At 37.1% G+C, this 19,663-nt stretch overlaps 1 long non-coding RNA gene across 2 annotated transcripts in view; it reads left to right on the top strand.

Moving 5' to 3' along the window:
* LOC120308379 overlaps nucleotides 1–19,663 on the top strand; it is a 65,100-nt gene that overhangs the window by 21,939 nt on the left and 23,498 nt on the right. Inside the window, exon 3 of one of the 2 annotated variants that reach the window (XR_005556834.1) lies at nucleotides 7,066–7,214. The exons of the other annotated variant lie outside the window; for it this stretch is intronic. This is a non-coding gene — a long non-coding RNA (uncharacterized LOC120308379). The remainder of the gene's footprint in view (nucleotides 1–7,065; nucleotides 7,215–19,663) is intronic. 2 annotated transcript variants of the gene reach the window in all.

The raw sequence follows: 19,663 nt of genomic DNA, 5'->3' as shown, positions 1-19,663 counted from the left end.
ACTAAGCATATGAAAGGGTCACTTGCCTTTAGACTTTATAGAAAAATCTAAAGCTCACAGTGTCTGTAATTCAGACGAGAATAGAACAAGTTCTATTCGTAGCTTTCTATAAAATTTAAATGTTTTTTTCTGAGTAGTTTAACTTTTGTAGCTTAACAAAAAAACACCTTGATTTTTGTCCAATATTAAGCTACAGTTTTGTTCTACAGAAAAAGAATTAGCTTTATGGGCAGATTTGTGTACAAGTTACACAAATGATGGCTTTGCTCAATGGTATAAGAAAATTTTGCATTTTTTTTTACCTTCTTTGGGAAGCTCTGCCTATCTCCCTGATTTGCTTTCAGACAATGCAGCTCTGGATTTATTAAGAAACAATGAAGAATCCATAAATCTAAAGTTCATTGACCATTTTTGAAGTCTATAAATGAGTTTTTCTCAGATAGTGTGAAAAAGTCAATAAATTCCCCAAACTGGGCAGTAGAAGGCGCTGTCTACTCATTTCAATGTTATATATATATATATATATAAATTACCCTCCTATGCCTTTCTGTTAATAATAATCATATAACATAGCACATTTTCCACAACTATATTGTGTTCAAACCAGATCACAGAACAGCTCATTTAAATAAAAAAGTTGACTGTGACAAATAAAATTACATTACAATATACCAGCATCTGTTTTCACGCCAGTATTAGATAAATACTTCAATTTATTAGCACAATACGCTATGCTTTGATAAGATTAACTTTGATTAGTTTTGTTTATGGCTTAGCATTTTCTGCCAATCCAGGACATTTGATAAGTTTATGGTTCAAAGTATTGCATGAACCCAGAAAATAAGTTAATTCTGTAACCGAGTTAAATATATCATGTGCCTGCAGCCATCAGATTTCAGTATTTACATTTGAAACTTATCCAACATTTGAATGAATGAACCATTCCAATGGGAGTTAGGAATGCCCAGTGCATTGCAGCCACTCTAAGATAGTAATTGGGCAATTCATCTGAAGAGACCTAGCAGTAAAAGAGCTAAGCCACACCAAAGCAGCACAAAAGAGGACCAGGTTCTATCACTACCTACTCCAACCCTGGTGAAAGGCTCAGTTAAAGTTTTCTTTTCCAGAAAAGACCGGTCCAGCTCTAAACAGGAGACTGGGGGAAGTAGCTTCCTCAGGTAATGGATGTTACAGCCGGACAGCAAATTGTTGTTTGTATTATTTCCTTTATATTGCCAGGGAGGGGGAGGAAGAAGCTGTTGTGGGATTTTATGCTTCCAATGCCAAAATAAGGGGATCACCTATGCACCTTTTTCTCAATGAGAAGAGGTAACTCCCATTTACTGCCATATGAAGTGGTAAAAAAAAAAAAAAAAAGAAAAGGCAAGAACATTGTTGCAAGCAAGGAACTTTAAACAGCTTTCCTCTTTCACCAAGGTTTGAGGATTGCAAATAGCTCTAACCTCTCAGAGATATGAATCTGTCCCAGCAATCCAGACAAGTACATTATGTCACAAGCATCGACATAACTGAGACATTCTGTGTATGAGGGTGAAGGTTCGTTCTCCGAGTTTATTGGCTGGTTTTCAAACGTTTCATTACCAGATTAGGTAACATCTTCAGTGAAGTTTAGGGTTGTAAGTCAGCCTACAAACCCTTCAGAACCCAAATCAACCCACGCCAGCAGTTCATCTCTCAATGACCCTGACATGATGTAACCTCCCCATCACAAGACTCACTGATGACTCACATCTGACCCATCACAAGACCCCCACTTGACACACCCACACCTGAAGCCCTTATAAATAGAACAGCACTGACACAGACATCCCCTGAACTCCACTGAAGATGTTACCTAGCCTGGTAATGAAAAGTTTGGAAACCAACCCACAAGCTGGAAGAATGAACTTTCACCCTCATCCTGCACCAGAGCTACAGATATTTGCCACTATTGCAAACATTATATGAAATCAGTAACTGAAACTCATGGTCTTATTCATAGTTCATAAACAGGCACAAATTTTTGAACATGCAAGCATAATGTAAACAATTATAACATGAGTCAATTACTTCCTTGTAATTCAACATAAGCAAAAATGTAATTACTAAGGATCTAAACTAAGTAACAACAAGGTCAGTTCTAACCTTAACAGATGATTAGATAGGTGGGTTTTACTATATCCAACCCTGTTTCCATCCTTACCAAATTTCATATCCTGAGCCATCAAAAATTATGTTTGTGCTTCTGATAGCCCCTCCAGATCTCTCTTTAAAAGAAAAGGTTTCCTGCCAGACAGTTACCAGTATGGGACTTCAGGGTCTTCAATGATTTTTCTCAGTGGAAGTAACAGGAATTTATGACTGACTCAAAAGTTAGTTCCCTATCTTTTAAAGAGCTTACCTCTGAAATAGGATCACAGTCTACTATGTCTACAAGTTTCATAGGTTTCATGGTAAGCATTAATATGGAATCATTTGTATCCTGAATATATCACATTCAGAGCTTCCTTTATTAGATGCTTTAGTAAAGATAATGTTTCATTTCATCTAGTATTCACCTTGAGTGATTGATAAGGCAAGCTATCCATTCAAGAAAGAAATATAAATAAATAGCATCCAACAAATTCATGAATAGAAACTTTGTTGTTATTATTGTTATTACATAATTTCTTCTGGAAAGTACTCAAAAAATGCTGGTAATGTAGGATCAATTCTAACTTTAACCTAAAGCTTGGGAATTGTCCCAAATTCTGCCTTAATATCTATGTGGTTCCAAGCAAAACTAGGTTTTTTGCAAATTAAATGTGGCAAAGTTAAATAATTCTAATTTTGTCACTTATTTTGAGAATTCCATTGTTATACAATGGTAATAATGATAGTTATTATTAGGACTATGATGTGACCTTAAGCAAATTTTTTTTTTCAAGGCTCTCCTCGTAGAAAGGAAAAGAAATAACAGTAATAAACAATTTAAGCTTAATAATTGAAGGCTCTGTGCAAGAAGACTTGCACCTCTGCAAGCAATGCTTAATGGCTCTTCTGATGCCAGCCTTGTAAATCTTCCAGTGGGCACAGGGGCAGGTAGCCGTGGGAGTGCATAAGAAGTAGTAGTCTCAAAAAAAGCACCAAGGAAAGGAAATAGAGCAGCCACCAGCATCATCTCCCCAAAATGATTCTGGAACTAACATCAGGGCCTAAGGAGATTTTTTTTAAAAAATCTGTCTTTAAAGTAGAGAGCAATGTATTTGAAACTTGGCAACTTTAAGATATGTGGACTTTAATTCCCAGAATGCTGGCTGGGGAATTCTGGGAGTTGAAGTCCATACATTTTAAAGTTGTTACATTTTTAAAAAAAGTCTTACAAATGTACTTTTAAAGATGGGGGGATTTGACTGTTCGTCCCAGCATTTGCCCAAGAGTGAAAAATAACTGAAAAATAAAAGGTGAACTCTGTAATTTGGAAATTACTATCTTTAGGGTGGCAATGCTACTCTTGTCATCTTATTGGTGCCAATAGATCATGATAAGTTTACTTTTTCTAGCTTTACTGCATCTTTTCAGTTCTCAGTTTGCTATTTTGTTTTTGGTTTCCATATTATTGATGTTAGAAGTTTTTTAAATGAAATTGCAGTATGCATAGGCACAGCTGGAAAATATAAATAATTTTTTTGAAAATGTCCCTTGAAGTGATTTGCAATAGTTATGACCATGAAACATAAAAGTTCCACGGTTTGAACATGTGGATATAATGTGAACAAAAGTGACTGCCCAGGCTCTCTTATCGTGAAGTAGCCTAGTCTGCATCGCTTTTTGTTGAATTGTGACCAATACTTTCAAAATAGATTCCAACTATGAGTTGCAGCTGTCTCCTCAGTGATATATAGTAAGAATTACTTAATCAGTTTGAAAAAGGAAAATGTTTTTGTCCCCAATTTGTTGCAACATCTGAAAAGACTGCAAGGTTATGACCCCTCTTTGAGAACAGCCTCCCACCACCTGCAAATACCCCAGGAAAAGCAGTGGAACAATCGAACACGTGCTGAATAACTGTTGCCAAAGCAACGGTTATGGTTCACCCCAAGGTGGTCTTCAGCTCCACCACAGCTTTGTCAGAAAGGAACACGAGACAGCTGTTACCAAATAACCGTTGTGGAAAACACTGTGACATAATGGTTGTGAGTTCACAAAGAGACCCCACTCCACCCGATTTCCCTCCAATATGAAAAAGGTCTGTTATCACCTAAGCATCATGTAAAAACTCCTTTTTTGTGTGTCATGCACAATAATAAACAATCCATTTAATAGAATGAACTCTGATTTACCATGAATTATTTAAGGCCTCCTTGGGAGCTATTTTTATTGCTGTACTAATTATAACAGTATGTGTTTCTGCAGTCCTTTTTCAGTAATGTTGGAGAGGGGGCCACTTCATCTCCATGACTGTCCTCTCTGGAAACTGGATGGCAGGAGAGAGATCACTTCCCAACTGTTCCTGAGCTCTGCACATTCAACTGATAGTAGGGGTCACTTAGACATTTGCACAGAGAAAGTGCACCTGTAGAAAATCTCTCCTGCATTTGATGAATATGTATTGGTAGAGTAGAACTGAAGCTACTGATCCTTCCTCCCAGCTTAGGAGTTTCAGTATTGTATATATTGTTTTTGAAAATTGAAATATAATTCCTTGGGTAAATGAAGAACACTGAGATGCCGAGAGAAGTCAGTTTATTTGGCTTACAATGAATACGTTATAAAAACATCTCTCAGACTAGATACCAGTCCCAGATTGAGAAATCTCTGCAGGCAAATGTGATGTCATGATTGCGGTTTCACAGTTACCAGTAGAGGTTCTGCAATCTGGAAGACTATAACACTGGTTGCAGAAGCTGCCTATGGAAATTCTTACTTTATTTCTGAGGAAATTTCAAGGATGGCATTGTTAACTTCCTGCTAACTCTAGGAAAGAGTCCAGAGTTTTCTGTACCTTCTTGGCCATCTCAGCCTGACTTCAAGGTTGTCATCAGCAGCATCCCTTATCTTTCCCTCTTTCCCAATTTTGTAGAGGAGGAATACAGATTGCCCTAAAGAAGTGGGGCACTCAAAACTTAGAGGTAACTTTGGCCAAGTGAAAGTTGGCAAAAAGGCTCCTAGGTCATATACTGATTTCAGGCAGCTGAATCATGCTTTTCGGGTATCATATTACTCCATGTTAATTTGGAAGAGGCTTTTTCCAGGTGGAAATAATAATTAATAATAATTAACTGATGTGAACGACAAAATGTATAGGACAGTCTAGGAGCACATGCCACACTTACAGGCTGTATGCCCATAGAATTGCCAGGTTTTGAAAAGAGGTTAAGGCTAGACTTGTGCAAAGCCCTTTAAAGAAGTGTTTATCCAAGTGAGTTAGCTTCAGCAATGATTGTATGGTTCCTTCATAGAATGACTGGCCAACAGGTAATGAAACTTTGTCCCCCCACCCCCCACCCCCCAAAAAAGGCAGCTCTAATGATTTTGGAAACAAGGGCTGGGAAGGACTTTTTATTTGATTTTCAAAGGAGGTTTCTAGCACACAAGTGTACAGGGGTGTTGCAAAGTATGTATTTTTAAAAAGCCAAAGTGGTAGCTACAAAAGTCAAAGCTCTGCCCATTTTTGTTCAGGTAGCTCTTGATTTACAACCACAATTGGGTCCATAATTTCCAGTACTAATCAAGGGGGTTGATAAGTGAGTTATGCACAATTTTATGACCTTTTTTGCCATGGTTTTTAAGCATGCAGTTGCTAAATGAATCCTGCAATTATTAAATGAATCCAGCTTCCCCCATTGACTTTGCTTGTCAGAAACTGGCTAGGAAAGCCACAAATGGCAATTACATGACCCTAGGATGCTTGCAACCATTGTAAATGCATGCCAGTTGCCAGCAGCCAAATTTCAGTCATCTGACTGGGAATGCTGCAAGAGTCATAAGTGCGAGGAATAGTTGTAAATCACTTTTTCAGTGCCATTGTAATTTCAAACAATCATTAAACAAACGGTTGTAAGTTGAGTACTATCTATATGCATTGCAATCTTGTAAATATCCCTGCAGGAGGGTAAATGTAACTGTTGCCTGTAACACTTTAACACAGCAGTGATTCTAGTATCACCCACTGTGCCCAGCTGTCTGCCCCACAATGTTGGGCAAAGGCACAGATGCTTTATGAGGTTGCAGGAGGTGCTACGTTTGTCCTTCTGCACCTGCCAAATCATTTTCTATTTATCAAATCTGAACTCCTGCCCAGACCTGCTGGATACAATCTTTGATTAGTAAAATCATTCTGGTGTTAAATGTTGAATCCTCAGTACCGTGTTACCATGTTAATTTAGTGCTACATTTCTGAGCCAACCTGTGCTAAAATAAGCATATCTTTATTGGTTAGGAAAAGGATAAAAAATGGGGCCATCCACACTTCAGCAAGCAATTCATAAATATGTGAATATTAGCTTCCTGCAGCAATTTCTCTATAATGTATAATTTTGTTCTGTTAATGAGGGCATTAAATTCACACAAACGTTTCTTCCAATTGTGAACAAAAATGGCTGTATTAAATGAGGAACAAAATCAAATATGGCTTGGTTAACTTTAACTGATCATCTTATGTGAACCCAGCTATTTTGCCTTGAACAAACTAGGATCAAGGAAACCGTGTTTTAATACATAAAGCTAATGCTATTTCTTCTTTATTTCTCTGTTTTGTTTTGCTGACTTCGTTACTGTAGTTGCCTTCATTCTCTGGGGCTGTTAAGTCCTCAAAAAAAACAAAAAAAAAAACAAACCACCATCCCAAACTGGCTTGAAGACTTAAATAGGAGGATTCAGTTCTGTTGATTTTGTCACATAAAACTAAAATATCCAAATGAATTACAAACATTTGGCACTAAGCTGTAAATAAAAATCCCTCATATTACTCAGGGTTACTAAAAAGGCATAACTGTCTTTGGCAATCTGCAGCATATTGATGTAGTAAAGCTAAGGATGTGGAACCAAAAAAATAATCCTATTTTTATGTTCCTTGCCCCCCAGGTTGAAGTTCAGGGGAACAGCTGGAGATATTTGTTCACGCCAGCTCTGGTGCTGGAACACAGCTGTGGCTTGTCCAGCATTTAAACTCCTTCCATTAAACTCTTGTAGCCTTCAAGCAACACATATTTTCTGCCAGAGATTACCTAACGGTAGGATTCAAGAAGACATTTTGAAAGCTGTTATCAAATCTTAAAATCTAATAATGCAATAAAAAGATAGAGTTGCATGTTACCATGCCATTTACACATCTGAGGAAGTGAACTCCCTTTTGCTGGATATAATCAAATGGAAGCTGGATGAACATCTGTTGAGGGTGCTGTAATTTGCACAGAGCACGGTTGGATTTGATCATCTAACTGTCCCCTTCCAGCTTGATGATTCTATCTAGCCAGCACTGACTTTAATTTGACAAAACCCTCAGCAAAGGGTCTTCTGGAGGCCATATCATTTAACTGCTTGAGGGCAAGGAGGGAACTCTAGTAAAGTGTTAATGCAAGACCTATGTAGAAATGTCAGGCCTTTATAGGGATTCATTATGTTTTTCTTCAAACCGTGCCATATCCATTATCAGATGTTAGCGATCATGTTGGCGATCCTGTTTTTATCAGCAGTCGCACGAAAAAGTGCTGCTGAGTTTTGCTTTACTATAGGGGTGACTTATTAGGAGAGAGAGGGCTAAATGTTCTATTCAATTTTATGTGTGAGTATTATCAAGTAGCTCCTGGACTCACAACTGGGTAGTAGTCTCTCCATGGACAATGTCCTTGGTACCTGCCAGGTTATTTTATTTTTATATCAAAAATTACTTTAATTGAAACAAATAGAAAGTGACCAGCATAATATAAAGCAATGTATCATCCTCAAACATAATCTGAAGCTCCGACAATACCTTTGGCCATATGTAGACTCTTGGACATTATTTTTTGAAACAAATAATTTAAAATGTGAACAGTTGCAGATCACAGTTTTGTTTGGAAATATGCTTGCCTGTCCACTAAAACAAAGGGTAAAGATAAACTGAGGCAAGAATAAACATCCTAGAACAGGAGTGTCAAACTGCCAGCTCACGGGCCGGATGCGTCACGCCAAAACCGCACCCACCCCATTGCTGGCAATGGGAAAAAAGTTGTGATATGTCGCAACATGTCACATGACGACGCGAGTTTGACACCCGTGTCCTAAAAGGTTAGGAGACCTGGTAATGGATGACTTCACAATCGACTAAATGATCAGAACTTGTAGCAGCCAAATGGGTAGATCTGGGGGGGGGTATTTATTTTATATTGTAGCCTGCTCCAAAAGCATCATCAGTCCTAACTATGCCCTGGGCTGATTCGATTCAAGAGGACCATTAGCAAAGCCTTCTGATGACCTACTCAACTGTAACTCTATTCTAATGGATATGAATAACAGAATAACAGAGTTGTAAGGGACCTTGGCAGTCTTCTAGTCCAACCCCCTGCCCAAGTAGGAGACCCTATACCACTCCAGACCCATGGCTGTCCAGTCTCTTCTTAAAAGCCTCCAGGAATGGAGCACTCACAACTTTTGAACTGCAGAGATGGTTGTTTCTTAAACCAATTTCCCAAAGGGCCCTGTAACTGTACTATATCAGAACCATTGGGGGAAATTAAAATGATAGCTGAGCACTAGAAAAAGAAGGATTTCAAGGAAGACTCAGAATAAGTGTCTATAATGAGACTTACTAGGGTGTTGGAGCTTCATAGCTGTACAAACAGGTCACATGCCAACATGAACCAATTTAGTTTTCTCTGTATGTCAACATTTACTTTTTAAAATGTGAATGTGTTTGATGCATAAAGAAAAAGCTAAAATTTTGCCTGATCTGAGATTTGCTCTTCATCCCTCAGCTGCCAACCTGATAATAGCCCAGTTTAATTTACCCTTTAGATCCCAATAGGGGCTGCTATGAACTAAGTAAACCCCTGTTAAGAGAGACTATTCCCTCTCTAATTAGCCACACCCAGAGCCTATTGTATTCTGCTAATATGATACCCCAGGGTAGTAGTAGTAGTAGTAGTAGTAGTAGTAGTAGTAGTAGTAGTAGTAGTAGCAATAATAATAATAATAATAATAATAATAATAATAATAATAATAATAATAATAATAAAGTTGGAAGGGACTTTGCAGGTCATCTAGTCCAACTCCCTGCTCAGGCAGGAAACCCTATACTATTTCAGACAAATGACTCCCAGTCTCTTCTTAAAAACCTCCAGTACATACTGGTACATAAATACATACTGACTTTGAATCAACATATCGTATAGCATATTTAGTTTCTCTACAACTTTCCAAACAAAAACAAAAGACTGCAGGTGTTTGAATGGATTCTGCTATTAAAATGGTGTTCAAGCTGCCAGAACAGAGAGCACTACTATAAGTTATACACTAATAAATGATTGTACTGCAAGCATTTGGAAGTGGGGATAGAGATTTGGCTTTTCTGAATCAATGCCAAATTGCCTTTGTTCACTTTGCTACTTGTTTTTCCCTCATCTTTGCTCTGTTCCTTTTGCTCCTTGGACTTTAGCCCACCCACCCATCTTACACAAGATAATAGCAATTTGGGATTAATTACAGTGAAATGTAACAGGATATACAGCTATTGTCCCTTTTCCATTTGTGTAAACCTTTCCCAATATCTCTAGTTCAATATTTTGCTCAATGTTGCATTTCATTGCATTCCTTATTACTCAAGACGAACTAAATATGCCATTAGAGAGGAACAAGTTATTCTTTTAGCAGCTTTACTGTTCCATATATGCCAAACATCACTAGAAGTAAGTTTCAGCACTGCAAAGGGAGATGTTTGACATTCACAACAACCTCTGTTTTCCATCTTCCAATTTCTTTTCTTCTTTTTCATGAAATGCTCCTCTTATTTATATCAGATGTTCTGAATACTAAAATTGGCTATTCTAAGCCCAGCAAGAATGATTTCACCTCTCAGTGTGAGGTTTAAAGATTTAAAAGATCCAGGATAGTGGATGTGTTCATATATAGCATCTTAAAGCTTTGTTTAGTTTTATGAGAATAAGCATCTGTGAACATTGGCTTCTCCTGCCCTTGATGGATTGACAGAGTTTCACTGAACAATTTAGAAGCTTTAGCTTCTGTTTTAGAGCAACCATGTCATTCATATCTGCCCAAACTGCATTTTAAAAAAACAACAGGGTGCCTGAAAATTAAATCAGCTCCAAGCAACAATTTGTTCCAATGAACAGAATAATAATAATAATAATAATAATAATAATAATAATAATAATAATAATAATAATAGCCTGGGTAAGGACTCGATAGGTAGACAAAATGCCAAATCCAGTCTGAACATCTGGCTGACTGTGCGATGATTGATAGTAATAATAGAGTTGGAAGGGACCTTGGAGGTCATCTAGTCCAATCCCCTGTTCAGGCGGGAAACCCTATACTATTTCAGACAAATGGCTGTCCAGTCTCTTCTTAAAAACTTCCAGTGTTGGAGCATTCACAGCTTCTGGAGGCAGGTTGTTTCACTGATTAATTGTTCTAACAGTCAGGAAGTTTCTCCTTAGTTCTAGGTTGCTTCTCTCTTTGGTTAGTTTCCATCCATTGCTTCTTGTCCTGCCTTCAGGTGCTTTGGAGAATAGCTTGACTCCCTCTTCTTTGTGGCAACCCCTGAGATATTGGAACAATGCTATCATGTCATCCCTCATCTTTCTCTTCATTAAACTAGACTTCTCTGTACACTTTCTAGAGTACAGCCAGTATTACTGGCTAAGTACAGTTTTGTGACTAAATATTAAACTGCATTTACTCTAAAGTGGGACCAAAGGGAAAGTGGGAAGAACCTAAGGTCATCTCTTAGAACATCCCACAAAACAAAACAAAACAAAACAAAACAAATCACTTAGAGGTCATCATTAAAGGCAGGGCAGTGATCCTTCCAAAATCTTCATGTGCCTTTCTTGCCATATTTTGTCATTCTGAATCACCCTATCTTTGTTCAATTAAGAACATAAATGGGCAAGCATGCGGAAGAGACTTTCATGCTCACTTGTGTCCAGTTTTTCTAGTTCTTATCCTTCTCCTATTTGGTCCATTTTGCACTGAGTGTAGAAGTCTATTGCATGAACTCATCCTACTTTAGTAAAGTTTAATATATTTGCAATCTGTTATTGTACACATTTCCCCTCCAGATCTTCTCACTCAAGGAAGAGATGAAAGAAGTACATGTGTGATCTTGTACAGATTGTCCACTTTATACCTAATATTTTAATGTATAAATAAGCCTCTTATCTTGTTTCTAAGACTGAACTGGTGCCATTAATAATAATCTTTTGTCCCAATTTAAAAAAAATTAAATTTTATAATTTGTTTCAGTTCCTTCCATCCCCCAAACAAATATGCATTGATAAAACACTGCAAAGCTTTGATTTGATATAGAGTTGAATCAAAATTCTTTTATCAAGCCATCCGTAATGTGCTGGACAAAAGAACTTTCATGAAAATGTATGTAAATGCCTTTGCAATGAGCCTTGCTTTTTTGATTACTTTCAATTGAATTACATGCAACTTACATGCAAAAATTAATTTAATTTTGTTTCCACTTGGCTCCTTTTACCATTAGGCATGCTTTTTATATAGTTTTTATGTTTTTATTCTTTTAACTGTACATCCGGGACCACTCTGAGAGTGGGATGGGCAGTAGCTAAATTTGACAAATAAATACTGTTAGAAGCAGTCAAATCCATACATGCAGAGTTCAAGATAACTATTTTATTGTATTCTAACTATAATATAGGAATCTCACCAGACTGCTTGCCTTCCTTTGAGAAGATATAGATAAGGTTCCATGGAACCGGGTGTGTTTGTGTGTGTGTGTGTGTGTGTGTGTCAGTCCTGATTTCTTGCAGCTGCACAATGATTTAAGGCTAATTCCCCACTTGAGTCCTCCTCCCTATCTGACTGGGTGTTTCCCAACAGTACATAGTGTATACTGGTAATATCTAAAAGGAGGGATATAAAAGTGAACTGAAATCTGTGAATTTAATATTGAGCAATTCATTGGCAAATTCAATATCATAAACAAAACTATTATAAAGTTATAGGGAACATATGTTTTAGGCATGAATACTTTTATATTCCCTCTTCTGCCAAAGTAGTTTATTTTGTTTATTTTGTGCAATCTCCCTCACCCCAAGGCTCAGTGGATTACCTTAGACAAAAAAAATTTCCAAAGCATAACCTATATATAAAAGATTGTTGCATATAAAATTGAAGGTCATGATGTTATCAGTTGTCCTAGAATTCCTTAAAGGAAGAAAAAGATGAAAATATAGTGATATAATCTCACTGATTTGACCTGATCTCATCCAAAGCCCCTTCAGGATGTCATATTAAATGTATTTCGGGGAAAAGGAAAGGCATATAGTATTGACCCTCAAACAATATAAATCCAATCCTAGGCCTTCCATAGATGGCTGTGAATTGGTTTAATCTCAGCTGGCAACTGTGAGCAGTTAATAAATCCTCTCACAGTGGTATTTGGGATTATGCTAAACACAGCAATTTCCGTGCTTTTATGGATCAATGCATCTGCCAAAATCACAGTGCCAAAGAGAGTCTCTTGCATGAAAACTGCTTCTCACAAAAATGCACACAATTTAATCGCTGACCTTACTATTGCACATTATAAAGCTTTCTGTATAAACAGGGCAACTACCACAGATAATAATTCATTCCATTCTTACAACATATTGTCAATGTATTTGGTCAATTCAGCTGGTACATACTTAGCAGTTTGTGTTGTCTAAAGAATTCCTCAGAGAACAGAGGGATTCACTCCACAGAGAACAGAACATGACTGGGTTCTCATACAATACTCAGCCATAAAGTAGTTTATTTGCTTTCAGTTTAGCAAGTTTGTGAATCCATCCACAGTAATCTAGCAATGGGCATGAACTGGGCTACCATGGCTTGCTCAACAAACCATGAAGTAAAATTTTGATTTATGATTGGTGCATCCAATCTATCTTATAAATTGCTTGCTGGCTGAAGAATTGCGACGATCAAAATGAATGTTTTGCCAAAGTTTCTTTTTTTATTTCAAATGATACCTATTTTAAAGAATGAGGTTAATTTAAATGAATGGCAGAAAGGTATTAACAAATTTATCTGGGCAGGGAAAAAACCAAGAGTAAAACTTAAAATTATACAGGATATTCGTGAGAGAGGTGGACTCAAGGTACCGAATTTGAAATTGTATTATGATGCTGTGGTTTTAACATTAATAAGTGATTGGGTTAATTTAACAAATGTAGAAATACTCCTCTTAGAGGGTTGGGATTTACTTTTTGGATGGCATGCCTATTTAATTTTTAATAAAAAGGTTGATAGGGTCTTTAAATCTCATATTATAAGGATTTCTTTACTTCGGGTTTGGAGGAAATATTATAGAAGTGATTTTAAAATTCCACTATGGGCTATACCGGGGCATGCGATAGAAGGGATAAGGAGAGGAGTCAAGATGGATAGCGTTTCTTATGTACAACTACTTAGATGGGATGGTAAAAATTGGCAATTAAAATCTTTGGAAGATTTAATACAAGAAAATATTATTTATTCATGGTTTCATTATAGACAAATAGTGGAGAGGTGGAAGATAGATCGTAACGTGGGTTTGCTTAGAGAAGATGAGAATTTATTAAAACAAATAAAGGATCAAAGACGAACCCATATCAAGAGAACTTATGGGGTGTTAGTAGAATTGGATTCAGAAGTAGAATTAGTTAAAGAATGTATGCTCAAATGGGCACAAAATTTTGATGAACCGGTTCTATTAGATACTTGGGAAATTATTTGGGTGAGGAATGTTAAATTTACACAAGCCCAAAATTTAAGGGAAAATTTTTACAAAATGTTTTATAGATGGCACCTTGATCCACAAAAAATGTCTCGTATGTATCCTGACTTACAGCCTAAATGTTGGAGATGTGGATGTTTGGATGCTACTTATTATCATATCTGGTGGTCATGCAAAAATATAAAAGCTTTTTGGATTAAGATATGGTGGAATATTCAAAGAATTTTTAGAAGAAGGGTAAAATTTACCTCACAACTGTTTTTGTTAGGTATTGTTTCTGATTGTGATACTAAAGAGACTATATTGATGTTAAGTTTAATCACAGCGGCAAGGTTGTTGGTAGGGCAATGTTGGAAGAAGGAATCTTTGCCTACCTTGCAAGAGTGGTTTTTTAAAGTTTCTTATTTGGCGGAAATGGCAAAGATTTCGGCTTTCTTGAAAGACCAATCGCAAGAGAAGTATTTTTTGGTATGGAAAAAATGGATAGACTTTATACAATATAAGTTGGATATAAAAAAATATTATTTAGCTTTTCAATAACTTATACTTAAAATTTAAGATATTTTATAGACTTTTTTCTTTTTTCTTTCTTCCTATTTCCTCGTATTTCCTTGTATTTTTGTTTTTTTATACATATATTATTTTATTTTTTTTTATTGAGAATTTTTAAAAGTTTTTACAAATAACAAAAAAAGAACAATAAAAAAACAAAAAAAAAACAACCCTCACCCAACCCCTCCCAAACCACCCCCTCCATCCCCCTCCCCGAGCTTCCCAGAGCTGAATATAGGCTTAATTAAAATTTTAAGAAACCTAAACAAGTTTTAACAACTTATAAAATAGTTAATAATAAAATATAAGTGACATAAACATTAAAAAGAAAAAATACTTAAAAAGGAAAAAAGAAAAGAAGAAAGAAAGAGGAAAAAAATAGGAAAAAGAAAAAAAGAAAAAAAGAGAAAACAATCCATAAAATATCAAAAATTATATACAAGTTATAAAAAAGCTAAATGATATTTTTTTAACAATACCTAACAAAAATAATTGCGGAGTAAATTTTACCCTCCTTCTAAAAATTCTTTGAATATTCCACCATATCTTAATCCAAAAAGCTTTTATATTTTTGCACGACCACCAAATATGATAATAGGTGGCGTCCAAACAGCCACATCTCCAACGTTTAGGCTGTAAATCAGGGTACATAAGAGACATTTTTTGTGGATCAAGGTGCCATCTGTAAAACATTTTATAAAAATTCTCCCTTAAGTTCTGGGCTTGTGTAAATTTAACATTCCTCACCCAGATAATTTCCCAGGTATCCAGTGGGATTGGATCCCACCAAAATTTTGTGCCCATTTAATCATACAATCTTTGATTAATTCAGATTCTGAATCCAATTCCACTAGAACCCCGTAGATCCTCTTAATGTGAGTTTGTCTTTGATCCTTTACTTGTTTAAAAAGATTTTCATCTTCTCTAAGCCAGCCCATATTACAATCCATCTTCCATCTGTCCACTAATTGTCTATATTGAAACCATGAATAGGTAATATTTTCATGTACTAAATCTTCCAAAGATTTTAACTGCCAATTTTGACCATCCCATCTAAGTAATTGTGTGTAAGAAACCCTATCCATTTTAACTCCTCTCCTTATCCCCTCTATCGCATGCCAAGGTATAGCCCATAAAGGTATTTTAAAATCACTCTTATAATACTTCCTCCAAACCCGAAGTAAAGAGATCCTTATAATATGTGATTTAAAAACTCGATCCACTTTTTTATTAAAAATTAAGTAGGCATGCCATCCAAAAAGTAAATCCCAACCCTCCAGATGGAGTATTTCTACATTTGTTAAGTTTACCCAATCACTAATCAATGTTAAGGCCACAGCATCATAATATAATTTCAAATTCGGCACCTTGAGTCCACCCCTCTCACGAAAATCTTGCATAATTTTAAGCTTTACCCTTGTTTTTTCCCTGCCCAAATAAATTTATTAATGCCTTTCTGCCATTCATTTAAGTTAAGCTCATTCTTTAAAATAGGTAGCATTAGAAACAAAAAAAGAAATTTTGGTAGGACATTCATTTTAATCACTGCAATTCTACTCATAAGAGATAGCTGTAACTTATCCCAATTCTTATACATATATTATTGTTAACTAGTTTACAATTTGTTTAATTAATGTATTTAGATTTGTTTATGGTTTATGTATTTATATTTGTTTTAACATTTTTTGAAAAAATATTAATTAAGCCTGTATTCAGCTCTGGGAAGGTCGGGGGAGGGCATGGGAGGGTTGGGGGGGTTGGGGAAGGGAACCGTATTGTTTTGTAAAATTTAAAAATTTTCAATTAAAAAAAAATTGCTTGCTGGCTGAGTTGGAAAACTGAAACAACTTTTGTATATGTTTGTGAAAGCCAGTTCCATTGGAGGCTCACGTGATTTATGAATGTGTGTGAGTATTTATGAAAGAGGGAATTTAAGCTGAGGAAGGATTGGTGAAATAGGTTTGGTGTATTTATAGGAAAAGGCAAACAAAATGGAGGGTGTCTACAGAAAAAGGCAAAACCTAGAACCTGGTTAATTATATTATATTAAGCAATCAGTCCATGCACCAGGGAAGAAAGGCAGAAAGAAATGGCCTCAGATTAGCAAACTTTTAGATATACAGATTCTTCAACAAATTTCTATTTCAAATATTCATCTCATATCTCATGTCATTCCACTTCAAACACAGGCCCTGTAGAAAATTTTGTATCTTGTTATAGGAAATTTATTAAATCCCCTTACATCAGCGGTTCTCAACCTTTGTGTGACGGTGACCCCCGTCACACGGACGCGCCACGCATGCGCGGCAGCGCCCCCATGCGCGGCGCGCATGCACGGCGCCACCCCCTGAGGGGGGAAATGGCGGATCGCGTTGTTTGGCGACCCCCGTAAAATGGTCGTTCGACCCCAAATGGGGTCGCGACCCATAGGTTGAGAACCGCTGCCTTACATAATCCCCAATGAAATCAGTAGACTTTTTAATAGTTTTGCACAGAAACTTAATCTGCTATGTTTAGTAAATTACTAAATATCATGTAAATTTTCTTCTCTCCTAGGTATTTGCTGTGTTGTACTAGGGAAGAAGTTCCAATCCAACATACACTATTCCTAAAAGGAATAATCACCACAAAGTAGCCTTTAAGTCTAGATCACAATGAAAATTTAATGTTTTAATATATTCTTCAAGGGATGGAGGATAAATTGATAGAGTTGAGCCTCACATTTTCCAGTTGAAAGGGATATTTGTACAGAAAAATATGTGAAATTGTTTGGGGATGTTTCCAATATGTAAAAAAAAGATGAATTCTTGGGAATGGGAGAGAGATTATCATTATCATTCTATGTCATAGGCAAGGAATATAAAAGAGTGTGTTTTGAAAAAGAGATATGCTTTGGAGGTGTACATTCTTATCATTTGTAGCCATCTTCTCCCATTTTATCTAGCACCCAAGGATAAACAGCTTAACCCCCTTCACTATCAATAGTAACAGAGTTCATCTACCCACCTGACCCAAATGCCTGGGGAAACTGCCAGATCTTCAATGTTGAATGTATTGCTAAACAGATTGCAAGCAATCATTTAAATGTCTCAGCACATATCATTTAATGCTTTAGGATCTATCTCAATCATCCCTACTCTTGAAATGAATAATTTTCAAAAAAAATAAGCTTCAAAATAAATTTTGGTAACTTACATGTCCACAATCATGCCATTTTCTTGACCTGACAGAGAAGTGAATTGCAATTTCTTGTTTCCATGATATTTTATTCCATTTCCTGGTCTAATCCACCACCCTGGATTTCCCAGATGATTCCCCAGTCAATGACAAATTAAGGCCAATCCTATTTCATTGCCATATCAGTCAAAGATGGCTAGGTGCTGCTATCCAGATGAACTTTTTAAAAAAAAATCCTCAGAAAATAACAAATCTAAATAAATACTCAATTAGAGTAATAACCCCAATTAGAATAATAAACTTGCTTTCTTAAAGAATAATAAGACAGCATTTATCATTGGATTTATTTTTACATGATAATGCACAGGATTGCAATATAAGGGTTTGTGTTAAAATTGTTCTTGAAATTCATTTTAAGGTCACACCAAAAAAGCAACTTTTAATCTGCAGCCTTCTGAGAATATTCCAGAATTTGGCCTTTGAATCAGAATCTGCCCTTTGAATCAGGCCTTACCTGAGTTTTGTTAACCTGTGAGTAAATCTAAAATAGAGTCCCTCAGTTCCTGATTACATGGACAATCAGGAAACTATTTATTTATCAAATTTCTAGGCTGCTCTTCCTTCTTTTATGATATTGCCTTCTTCTTGGATATTTTGGATCAGCCCTCCTTCTTTTTTGCTATTTCAAATTCTGAACACTTCCTAGAGTCTCTTATCCAAATGCTAATAAAGGTCAGTAATCCTTTCAGATTCATCCAAGACTGATTAACTGTGCTATTAGGTAATTGGCCTGGGTGATATAGCCTTGATCTCTTTTATCAGAAAAAAAATCAGTGAAGTACAATATCGAAAACAAATATCCATAGATGTTCCACTACTTTTATATGGATTTCCTTAACAGACCTTGTTGAGTCCTCAGTTAATGGCAATGACTTCACGAAGCATTCCGTAGTTTCAGGAAATCTTTATTAGTCTTCAGTAGCCCCCATTACAACACTGAGGTGAGCAAACCTCTCAGCCTCTCTTAAAGACAATTCCCAGGCCAAAAAGCAACATTTAGGCACGCGGCGTGCCTCGTGCATGCGCGCGAGCGCCGGCGCCAGCCAGTCTGGTCCCGGGCAGCTTGCAACTGCCCGGGACCGTTGCAACATCCCAAGCCTGCCTTTGCAGCCTCAGGACACAACACCCCTTCCCCCCTGGCTAAGACTACAACTACATGAATAGATACACGCGACCTCAACACGAGCGTGGTGTGTCAACCCTGCTCCAATGGTGCCATGCTATAATTCTGGGGATTAATTCCCCAGTGTCCCTCTTTCCAGCTTCCACAGAAACACCCTCTTATTGCTTCTGCTTTGCCAGCAGAGTTACAAAATCTTCAAGATATTTGGGAGATCTCTTAGCTCTCTGTGATCTTCGTAGGCCCTGATAATTCTCAAGTACATCTTGTCCAGAGGATGATATGGGTTCGCCCCCTTCCTCATGGTGGTCCCCATGGACCGTGCCCCATTGCCTGGCCTGCTTGCTTGCCCACCGGGCTCGTCAGACCTGGACTTTGTTCTCTCCATAACCTGGTTGACCTACCTAGTTGCAGGCTTTCTGGCCCCCTCTAGAAGGCTGCCACTGTTGGGCAACTCTCAAGAGCCTCTCAGGCCCACACTGGACCTATCGTGAGGCTGTCTTCCTCCACTCCCCAGTTCCATAGTAGGACTGTCTGTGATTTCAGTACTGTCCCAAAACTCAGTTGCCCCCTCTGTTGTACCAGAAGTGTCAGAATTTGGATTTGGCCCTCCGACCACCTTCTTGTGTGAATGTCCTTTTCTGGGGACAGTGGCAGTGTTGGGCCAACTATGTTGATTGTGTGCCAGCTCTCTTGCAATGTTTGAGTTATTAGGATGCTCCCAGTTATTCTCCCTGACTGGAGTGCTGAATGGAGTGAGTGGGTAATGATTATGCCCCCAGGGTGACTCCCTGGCTGGAATAGGCACTGGAGCCTGTGTGCTAGCT

Source organism: Crotalus tigris, unplaced genomic scaffold (genome assembly GCF_016545835.1).
Source record: "Crotalus tigris isolate CLP2741 ecotype Arizona unplaced genomic scaffold, ASM1654583v1 scf7180000017903.3850313, whole genome shotgun sequence".
NCBI lineage: Eukaryota > Metazoa > Chordata > Lepidosauria > Squamata > Viperidae > Crotalus > Crotalus tigris.
This window is presented reverse-complemented; position numbering and strand designations above follow the sequence as displayed.